This window comes from Tamandua tetradactyla, chromosome 5 (assembly GCF_023851605.1).
Source record: "Tamandua tetradactyla isolate mTamTet1 chromosome 5, mTamTet1.pri, whole genome shotgun sequence".
NCBI classification, from domain to species: domain Eukaryota; kingdom Metazoa; phylum Chordata; class Mammalia; order Pilosa; family Myrmecophagidae; genus Tamandua; species Tamandua tetradactyla.
Genome location: NC_135331.1, coordinates 86,404,520 through 86,415,774, shown reverse-complemented (window position 1 = coordinate 86,415,774; position 11,255 = coordinate 86,404,520). Strand labels below are relative to the sequence as shown.

Here is an 11,255-nt window from a genome sequence, read left to right as displayed (position 1 = left end):
AATCCTAATCAATCTTGTGGGAGCAACTGTTTCTCTTAATCCCTATTCAATAATGTAGGTTGGAAACTTGTTTAAGTTATCTCCATAGAGATATGACTCACCCACTTCTGGGTATTAAGCTTTCATTAGAAGAAGATGTGACTCCACCCATCCCAGATGGATCTTGATTACTTTACTGGAATCCTTTAAAAGAGGAAGCATTTTAGAAAAGCCTTTAGATTCTGAGAGAGCAGCAGAGACATAAGAACTACAAAGTCCACCCGCCAGTGACCTTTGGAGATGAAGGAGAATGCCCCTGGGGGAGCTGCATGAAGCAAGAGGCCTGGAGAGGAAGCTAGTAGACATCACCATGTCTGCCATGTGCCTTTCCAGTTGAGGGAGAAACCCCGAACATCATCGGCCTTTGAGTGAAGGTAATCGTTGTTGTTGCCTGAATTTGGACATTCTTATAGACTTGCTTTAATAGGTACATTTTCACCACCTTAGAACTGTGGACTTGAAACTTAATAAATTCCTGTTTTTAAGTCATCCATTTCTGGTTTACCGCATTCTGGCAGCTAGCAACTTGGAACACACAGTGTAGTGAGAAGGTGCAGTTTTGTGGACCAAGAGTTAAGACAAGGATGGAGGCGTCACTACCCCGCCTCTGTTGGATCAGGAAGGTCAGTCTGGGGAAGGGAGCATAGGTCCATGGGGGGATTTTGGTGGGGAAGGGTGGGCTAGTCTCCCCACATCCTCACATTAAATGTGTAGGAATGCAGACACATTCAGACACCAGTTGCAGAAAGAGCAGTCAGGAGTGGGGGTGAGAAGAAATTTTGTATCACTCAGTCCCACAGAAGACCCGGTCTCACACTACAGAAGAAAACAATCAAGAACAAATTTAGGTCTGCCGCTGTAAGTGCTCACATTACAAACTGTCCTCCACACATAGAAAATGTCCAAATCCAAGGAATCCCCATCACCCAGGGGTGTCCTCTCCGCCCCAACCTCTCTCCCATTTCAGGCCCTCCAGGGTCTCACCTTTAGTAGATGTGAGAGACACATCAGAGCCCTGGGCACTGTCACCACCTGGGGAAGAAAAAAAACAGGATCTATTCAGAGCCCCTAGTGGTGATGTGAGTAAAGGAAGAATTTATGAGTTGGGTGAGCCTCCCTATGGGCTCCCGTCTACATTCCCCCAAAGTCTCAGGGATCAGACTCACACCCTCCATTCCACCTCCCCCTCCATCACACCACTTACCAGCAGCCCGAGTGTAGCTCCCTCCTTTTCCACCTGTGGGAAAAAAACTAGTGAGAGGCAGGACATGACGTCCTGGAGATCTAGTCCTGGATCCCAGGGAAGTTTCCAGAATTGTGACTGCAGACCCAGGGCAGGATTAGGAACCATAAGGAAAGGATATTGTGGGGACTGGACTATCTGTCCTCATGGAGGTCTGTCCTCAGCAGGGATTTTTCCCTCCAACTGCTGGGAACAGGAGCCTCAGTATCATCATTAGAGGAACATTATCCAAATCAAGTGTAGCTGACAGGTCCCAGACTGGTTCAGTATATGTGTGAGTAGGCACTTCATGGAACCAGGGATGGGGACAGGGAAAACTGCTACCCAAGGCTGGAAACCCCCAAGTGGGACAAAAACTCTCAGATCCCCGGCCCCTTCCCTACCTGAGCTCTTCTTCTTCCAGATCAGAACACCACCACAGCCACTATAGCTCCAAGGAAAACCAGGACAGCCATGATTACCACAATGGGGATGGTGGGCCTCAAAGGTGGCTCTGAGAAGGGAAGGGAAGGTCAGGGCCCCTGACTGGCAGATGTCAGCCCTGACCCTGCTGGAGGAGCTCAGAAGGGCTCCTGCTCTTGCTGAGAAGAGGCCCCCACCCTGATCCCCTCCTTACCCCATCTCAGGATGAGGGGCTCAGCTAATTCTTCGTGCCAAACATGGCACATGTATCTCTGCTCATCTCCAGAAGGCGCCATGACAACTGCCCATTTCTGGAAGGCTCCAACCCCCACAGGCCTGGTCTCTACAAACTCTGTGCCCTGGGTCTGGTCCTCCCCGTCCTGCGGCCAAGTCAATGTGATCTCTGCCAGGTAGAAGCCCAGGGCCCAGCACCTTAGCATGACCTCATGATCAGAGATGGGGTGGTGGGTCATGTGTGTCTTTGGGGGATCTGTGTGGGGAAGTGAGAACCTTCAGGAACTGTCCATTACCTCTCATGGGCCATTCAAGGACTGCTCATGTGACCATCCTAAAGGACAGGACAGTTTTGGTGGGGGAGGCAGTGCAAACCTCAGACATCAACCTGGACTCAAGGATATGGCATCATCTCCTATTCCTTGGAAATTCTAGAATCAGGGTGAGGCATCCCAGGGTAGGAGGCTTCAGGTGTCTGAGGGACTATAACTTCAAAACCTGACCTAAGTAGAGGGTGAGTGACTCAGCAAAACTGTAGACAGACCTCCAAAGACAATGGATGTGGGGGAGAGAGTGTTCTGGGTGGTCCCAAAGGCTGCCAGGGACAAAGAGAACTGCTGACTATTTCCTTCAGAGATCCTCTTCCTCCATCTGTGGAGAGGCTGGATGCCTTCATTGTCCCTGACAGAGGTCTAGCCCTCTAGGCAAATCCCTCTCCGGTTCAGGGTCTGGAAATCTGGGTTGACTCCTTCCCTCTTGGAAGGAATGTGTTCCAAGGCAGGAGAGGATTCTGGCCTCAGTCTTATTTCCTTCCCTTGTGGGACACCAGGGTGGGCCGCAATCCCAACCCAAGGGAGATCAGTGAGGTGCCCCTGGGCCCCTGGTACCTTTGTGTTGCCCAGTCTCCTTCCCATTCTCTAGATATCTTTGGAGGCACTCCATGCACCTGCCCTCCAGGTAGGCCTTGGTGGTCTCTGCAAATTGCCCCAATTCCCAGTTGTGCCGGGTGATCTGAGCCGCCAGTCCGCAGTGGTCCAGGAGCGCAGGTCCTCGTTCAGGGTGATGTAATCATTGCTGTCGTAGGCATGCTGGTCATACAGGCTCCACATTGCAGTCAAACATCCTCTGGAAAGTGTGAGACCCTGGACCCGTCCCCACGGTCAGCCCCGCCCACTTTTCCCCCACCCAGATCCGTCTTCCCCCTGCCCTCCCCCACCCCCCGGTGGTGTTTGGCCGGAGGGTGTTTGGGTCTACACTGAAAAGCAAACACAGTAAAAGTCCCTCCTGCTGCCTCGGGGTGAACCTCAGAATAAGACTTGGGATGACCCCGAGGGAAAGTGAAACTCGGGGAGATGGGAGATCCCCAGCGCTCAGCCTCTACACTCCACACACCAACCCTGGGGCAAGACCCAGGTCCTAGAACTGGCCGTGACCCTCTCCCCCTGCACCGAGCACTCTGTCTCTCGGAGTCCTTTCCTCCTCTCTCGTTCTGGGAATCCCTCCCCCTGAGCCTCATTCCCTGCTTCTGACCCTCACCTCTCCCCAGGAATTGTCCTAACAAAACTGACCCCAACAATTTGTATGCCAGAGAGGAAAATCGCCCTACCAGTGGAGGTGGGGAGACCAGGGTTTTCTCTTTAAACCTGGAGAAGATGTCCTTGGGGTACCAGATGGAGATTCCCATAGAAACCAGGTTCCTTTTTGGTAACTACAAAATTATTAACACCACCTCTGGCAGTTATTCTTTGTTCCACAAAGAATTGGTGTGAGAAGAAAAAGCTTTGACACAAAGAAAGCAGGGAATTCTCTGTCCCAAGAGAGGGCCAGAGCCTTGAGTTCATTTTCTGCTAGCTATTTACCAGGTAAAGGGGCCATTTGGAGTTAAGCTATCCATTGAACACTAGGGAAGGTTCCCATTTGCCTTGAGGAGATATCTTTACTTTTAAAGATAAAGCAAGAATTTTCTCTTGAGTAGATGTTCCAGATAAGCAAATGCCACAGTTAGGCAAAGCAGACAGATATGCAAGTGACACAACAAGGAAGACAAATATCTTGAGCTGTTTTCAGCTTAATAAACAAGTTTTCCACTGCGTGAGGACATGCAAACCCAGATCAAGCTTACAAATGTGTTAACCATATCTTCCCCACATCTCCCCCTTTTTATTTATTATGGATGTTGATGTTGATGTTGGCAATGACTGTAAAGGTGAAATTTCAAGTAGGGCTACTCGTTTTTGTTGAGTCTGGTGAAGATGAAAAATCGTAGAACAAATCATTCTGAGGGCTGAAAGAAATAGAAAAACTGTAAGTATACCAAATACAGATAAAATCCAGAATCAAACACTTAATCCATGAAAAATATTAGATGGATTAAGCCAATTAAGGTTATCATTTAAGGTATTGAAGACTTTTTGTTGAGTAAGTGTTTGAATTTGGGATAACTGTTTGCAATGTTAGCACTTCTAGAAGATGAGAGGAAAAAGCTCCTTGAAGGTGGGATTTTATTAATTACCAAGAATGAAGTGATTCATTCCATGGTACTGGGGTGACACATGTTTTATTAAGTTCCCAATCACATTGCAGCTCCTGTCTTGTAAAAAGAGTATGCTGTCTTTCACCTAACCATAAGATTGATGCTTCTAAAGCATCAAGTCAGGTTAATATCTGAGTATCAATTTGGGTTTGAACAATCATTTCATTAGTGACAATGGTCAAATTTGATTGACTGTATGAGCAGTCTGAACAGATTCAGCTAGTGCTGCCACTTCAATAGCTGCAGTAGCAGCTATCAAAATAGCAGATAAAAGCAATAAGGAAGTCTAATAGACATGTTGCTCTGCTCACCCAAATGGAAGATTTATAATTAAGATGAGAATGAAGAAAATACCCACTGCCAGGTGTTGGGTCAAAGTCATTAAGGAATCCACACAAGACAGTCAGTTAAAGCTTAACAGATTTGTTGAAGGGAGAAAGCAGGTGGGAGCCAGCAAAAGAAAAGAAAATGGCTCCAGCCCCCTTTATGAGAGCTGCATTTTTAAATAAGAAAACCATGCTGAAGTGGAGGGTGACTGCTAGGTGGTTTTCTGTCTTTTGACTGGATGGGGGCTTGACTTATGATCTGATTGGTTGCTGGGGTTCTGATGCACTGCTCTCCTTTGATGTGCAGCTGCATGTACTGTCAAGGGTTATCAAGCAGAAACAGGCCTTGACTGCATGCCTATAGTTGTTTATCTTATAGGCATGCCTTGCCTTGCTTCATTCGCCTTCTGAGGGCTGAAGCACTGGCATGTCTGGACTTTTAAAACATCTTTCAAACATAAGCCTTCTGATTTTTTATCTGGCTGCCACATGTGGTTCTGTCAAAGAAGCTAAAGGGTCCCCAGGTCAAAAAGTCTCTTTTATATGTAAAGCTTTTTTTCTGACACCTGACATTCTGCCTTTTTCTCTTAATAAAATGGAATGAAGCTGGGGTTGGATTTGGATTAATGCTTTAGCTTAGCTTGAAGTAATTTTTGAAGGCAGCAGGAATGTTGTGTTCTTTCTTTAGCTACTTCCTGCTGGGTAAGGGCATAGTTGGCCAGGGGAGGCAATTGCTTTGACCAAAGCAGGGGCATTACTGATGGAGTTTTGGGACATCTTCTTTTGAAATGAACTGATAGTGATGTTTTTGTTGCAAAAGGAGCAGATTTTCAAATTTCTGTTGTAGCAGGAGTACATTTTCAGAATGTTGCTGGTTGGCCACAGCTGCTATTGACTCATCCTATGCTGGGCTGGTCTTGAAGTTCTTAAATTTAAGTGTTCCAATAGGTGTGCATAAATATAATTGGTTGAGGTTCCTTGTCTGGTTAGGAGGATGTCAGGGTCCATTTCAGCTGGTTGTTGAGTCAGCCTAAGCCTGGAGAGGTGAACCCAGAATGTTAACCCTGATAATTTAGCTGCTGTTGGGGTGGTGAGTAAAGCTAGGTATGGTCCTGTTCAAGAGGGGGATAGAGAATTTGGTTGAAGATTTTTTTGATATACATAGTCACCTAGGGATATGCAAGGATTAATGGGGCTTCAGGTAGCTTGAGGTAGGATGGTATTTACATAATTTCTAAGAGTTGCCAGACTTTGATTTAAAATGGGAGGCAGTCTCTGTAGGAGGAGACTGGGGGAAAGAGGTTGCCAAGTAATAAAGGCCTTCTGTACATAATTTCAAAAGGGCTTAATGTATGGAGTTTTCATGGGGCACTTCAAATCTTGAGAAGTACAATTGGTAAAAGTTTAAGACATGGGCTGGTTTGAAAGGATGTATGTTCCCTAGAAAAGCCATGTTTTAATCCTAGTCCCATTTTGTAATGGCAGAATAATCCTTATTCAATATTGTGTGTTTGAATTTGTAATTATATCATCTCCTTGGAGATGTGATGTAATTGAGAGTGATTGTTAAGCTGGATTAGGTGATGACGTGTCTCCACCCATTTGGGTGGGTCTTGATTAGTTTCTGAAGTCCTATAAAAGAGGAAAGCTTTTGGAGAATGAGAGATTCAGAGAGAGCAGATCAGAACTACATAGCCATGAGAAGTACAGTCTATCAGCCAGCGACCTTTGGAGATGAAGAAGGAAAATGTCTCCTGGGGAGCTTCATGAAACAGGAAGCCAGAAAAAGAAACTAGCAGATGACACTGTGTTCGCCATGGGCCCTTCCAGATGAGAGAGAAACTCTGACTGTGTTTGCCATGTGCCTTCTCACCTGAGAAAGAAACCCTGAACTTCATCAGCCTTCTTGAACCAAGGTGTCTTTCCCTGGATGCCTTAGATTGGACATTTCCATAGACTTGTTTTAAATGGGACATTTTATCAACCTTAGAACTGTAAACTAGCAACTGATTTAATTCCCCTTTTTAAAAGCCAATCTGTTTCTGGTATAGTGCATCCTGGCAGCTAGCAAACTAGAACAAGCCATGGTAATTGAGTCTGGGTCTTTAACCTAGTTAAATGTATTTTAATTATGCCATTCATTCATTCTACTTTGCCTGATGATTGGGATTGGTAATGGGGTATGTAATTGTCAATGTGTAACTCGGGCTTGTGACACTTGCTGTGTAATTTGGGAAATAAAGGCAGGGCCATTGTCCAGTCATATGGACATAGGGAGGCCAAACCTAGGAATAATGCTTTGCAATAAGACAGGCATTACTTCAGAAGCCTTTTCTGAGATGGTAGAGAAGATTTCAATCCATTCTGAAAAGGTATCTACAAAATCTAAGAGGTATTTGGGTGGTGCGATAGTGGCTCAGTGACAGAATTCTTGCCTGCCATGCCAGAGACTCAGGTTTGATTCCTGGTGCCTGCCCATGCCAATAAAAAAAAATTCTAAGAAGTATTTAAACTTTAACTGGTGGAAGATAAGTAAAGTCAATTTGCCAGTCTTCCCGGGGATGTGTCCTCTTGCTTGATGGAAAGGATGGGGGTAGAATTGAGATTGCCCTGAGTAGTGAAATGCTGACAAATGGCGCATATTTTAGTGATATGCTTGAGCTCTGAGCAAAGGTTAGGATGACTTAAAGTTTGAGATAGGAGAGGGGATAGTGGCTTTGTACTAATATGAAACTGGTCATGAAGGTCAGTTAAAATTTTCCATACGTGCTGTTGGGGCAAGATTACTTTATCATTTAGGTAAAATCATCCTTCATTGAGGGTGACACCAAGTTGGGCCAAGTCTATTTGCTCTAAGGTGGAGTAAGCAGGTGCTGGGGTGAGCATTATTAGAAGCTGAGTAGGGATCTGAGACTGTCTTTTTGCTGCTTTATCCACTCTGTTATAACCTATTGAAATAGGGTCCTTTCCACTTTGATAACCCTTACAGTGGGTAACTGCTACTGGGCAGGGGTTTGTGCTGCCTCAAGAAATTTAAGGACAAGAGTTTTATTAATAATTGGAGAATTTTTAGAAGAAAGATATCCTCTCTCTTTCCATATAGCTAGATGTGAATGAATAATATGGAAATCATATTTAAAGTCAATATAAATGTTAGTGGAGTATTCACTGCTAACTTGAGAGCTCTGGTGAGGGCTATAAGCTCTACCTGTTGGGAAGTGGTACCAGGAGGCAGAGGTCCAGATTCAGTTATCTCCTGGGCAGACACTATAGCATATTCTGCTTGTTTAGAAGAGTTTTTAAAAGCACTGCCATCAATAAACCAAGTATTAGTGGGAGGAGGCAGAGGGGAATCCTTTATGTTGGGAAATTGATGAAGGAAATTATCTATGGTTTCCATAAAGTTATGCATAGGCTTCTGATGCTTTAGAGGAGTAAGGAATTTTGCTGGGTTAGGACTTGTAGGTGAATAGGGTGTTTTAACCTGGGGGTTATAAAGGACCTGCACATGTAGAGATTGAATGCAAAAGGGGGAGGCTCTAGAAATAGCTTGGAGAGTTAAAAGGGAAGGAAGCTTATGAGAAGAGGGGACAGATAATTGAGTATATGGCACAAGTTTAAGATATTCTTGTAGAGAAGTGCTGCAGAGGCTAAAACTCTGAGAAAAATTGGCTACCCTAAGAAAAAGGAGTTTAAAGCTCTGGAGAAATAAGAAATTCATGAGTGTCCAGCCCACTTGTCCGGCTTAAAATTCCAAGAGCAAAGCCATCTTTCATGTCTACATACAGTGTAAAAGATATTGTTGGGGTCTGGAAGAGCTCAGGCTGGGGCCTGGGTGTGGGCTGTCTTGAGCTGTGAAATAAATGAATACAAATTCATGAAATTTATATTCAATGAAAATAAATGTTAGATAGCTAAAGGGTCATCTAGTGGGTCCTGGAGGTATCCTTCAGTGACTTGATATAAGTTTTTAGCCATGAGCCCAAAATTGAGGACCCAGGTCCAGAAAAAAGTGGCTAAACCGAGGAAGGAAAGAAGTTCTTGTCTGGTCTGGGGGAGGGGAATATTAAAATTATCTCGTTGCATTGAGTGGCAATGCTTTTTTTGGTAGGGGAGAGAGAAGTCCTAAGTGACTTGGGGCTTAGAAAACCACCCTTTATCTTTGGAGACTTTATATTCCTCTTGCTGTAAATAGTTAATGAGGGTGACTGTGTGCTCCTGTGATAAGGCCCCAGAGTGATTGCACAGTAAGAGATCATCCGCATGTTGAAGCAGTCTACTAGGATTGTAAATTTGATGTTTGTAAGTCAGAAGCTAATGCTTGTCCAAATAAATGAGGGCTGTCTCTAAAGCCTTGTGGTAAAACTGTCCATGTTAATTGCTTAGAACTTCTGGTAATGGGATATGTCCAAGTAAAGTCAAACAGGTCTTGAGAGTTTGGAATAGTTTCTTTACTATGGAATAGTAAAGAAAACATCTTTAAGGTCTAAGACCATATAATGCATAGTATTGAGGGGAATTTGGGAGAGCATAGACTATGGATTAGGAACTATAGGAGTAATGGACATGGTGGCTTGGTTAATTGCCCTAGGATCTTGGACTAGCTGGTAAGTGCCATTTGGTTTCTTTATTGCTAAGATAGGTGTACTGACTGGGGAAGCTGCTTCTCTGAGGAGTCCAGAGGTCAATAACCTCTCAACTATGTGTTTTAGGCCCATGAGAGCTTGCAAGGGGTGGCGGTTTTCCCTACCCAGGAACTGGCTTTTTTCTAGCCATAGGGGCAGAGCTATTTCCTTAGGGGAATAGAGTGTTTCTTTCATGGACAGGATTAAATGGCATACTTTATTCCTGTTAATTGAAGGGTTGCTTTAAGCTTTGTTAAAATATCTCACCCCAATACAGGTGTAGAATATCTAGGAATTATTAAAAACCTATGAGAAAAGTTATAATTTTCTATACTGCAGGCTAGGGGTATATTTTAAGGGGAACTGAGCACTGACCTGCGATACAGATGACTGAAATTAAGGAGGGAATGAGCTGCTTCAAATGCTCAGGCAGGACAGAGTATGTGGTGCCCATGTCTAAAATGAAAGCAATGGACTCACCTGCCACCTTTAAGGTTATCCTGTGCTCTAGTTTGCTAGCTGCCAGAATGCAGTATACCAGAAACAGAATAGCTTTTTAAAGGGGGAATTTAATAAGTTGCTACTTTACAACTCAATTTACAACTTTCTCAATTCTAAGGTTGAGAAAATGTCCCAATTAAAACAAGTCTATAGAAATGTCCAATCAAAGGCATCCAGGGAAAGACACCCTGGTTCAAGAAGGCCAATGAATTTCAGGGTCTCTCTATCAAGTGAGAAGACACCTGGCGAACACAGTCAGGGTTTCTCTCTCATCTGGAAAGGCATGTGGCAAACATGGCATCATCTGCTAGCTTTCTCCCCTGGCTCCTTCACAAGGCTCTGCAGGAGGCCTTTTCCTTTTTCATTTTCAAAGGTTGCTAACTGGTGGACCCTCTGCTTCTTATGGATATGTCATTCTGCTCTGTTCTCTCTGAATCTCTTAGTTTCCAAAATGTTTCCTCTTTTATAGGACTCCAGAAACTAATCAAGACCCACCCGAATGGGCGGAGACATGTCACCTAATCCAGCTTAACAACCACTCTTAATTACATCATATCTCCAGGGAGATGATCTAATTACAGTTTCAAACACACAAGGCTGAATAGGGATTAGAAGAAGTGGCTCCCTTTACAAAATGGGATTAGGATTAAAACATGGCTTTTCTAGGGGACATACATCCTTTCAAACCAGCACACCCTGTGTTCTAGTTTGCTAGCTGCTGGAAGGTAATATACCAGAAATAGAATGGCTTTTAAAAGGGGAATTTAATATGTTGTTAGTTTACAGTTCTAAGGCTGAGAAAATGTCCCAATTAAACAAGTCTATAGAAATGTCCAATCACAGGCATCCAGGGAAAGATACCTTTATTCAAGAAGGCTGATGAAGTTCAGGATTTCTCTCTCAAGTGGAAAGGAACACAGCAAACATAGTCAGGTTTTCTCTCTCATCTGGAAAGGCATGTGGTAGGTAAGGTGACATCTACTAGCTTTCTCTCCTGGTTTCCTGTTTCATGAAGCTCCTGGGAGGCATTTTCCTTCTTCATCTCCAAAGCTCACTGGCTTAGGGGCTCTCTGCTTCTTGTGGCTATGTCAGTCTGCTCTGCTCTCTCTGAATCTCTCATTCTCCAAAATGTTTCCTCTTTTATAGGGCTCCAGAAACTAATCAAGACCTACTCAAATGGGTGGAGGCACGCCTCTACCTAATCCAACTTAACAACCACTCTTGATTAAATCACATCTCCAAGGAGATGATCTAATTACAGTTTCAAACATACAATACTGAATAAGGATTAGAAGAAACAGCTGCCTTTACAAAATGGGATTAGGATTAAAACATGGCTTTTCTAGGGGACA

At 44.2% G+C, this 11,255-nt stretch overlaps 1 pseudogene; it reads right to left on the bottom strand.

The window, feature by feature from the left end:
- Positions 1-961: 961 nt before the first annotated feature.
- LOC143682185 (class I histocompatibility antigen, B alpha chain-like) lies at positions 962-9,856 on the bottom strand (annotated as a pseudogene).
- Positions 9,857-11,255: the final 1,399 nt, after the last annotated feature.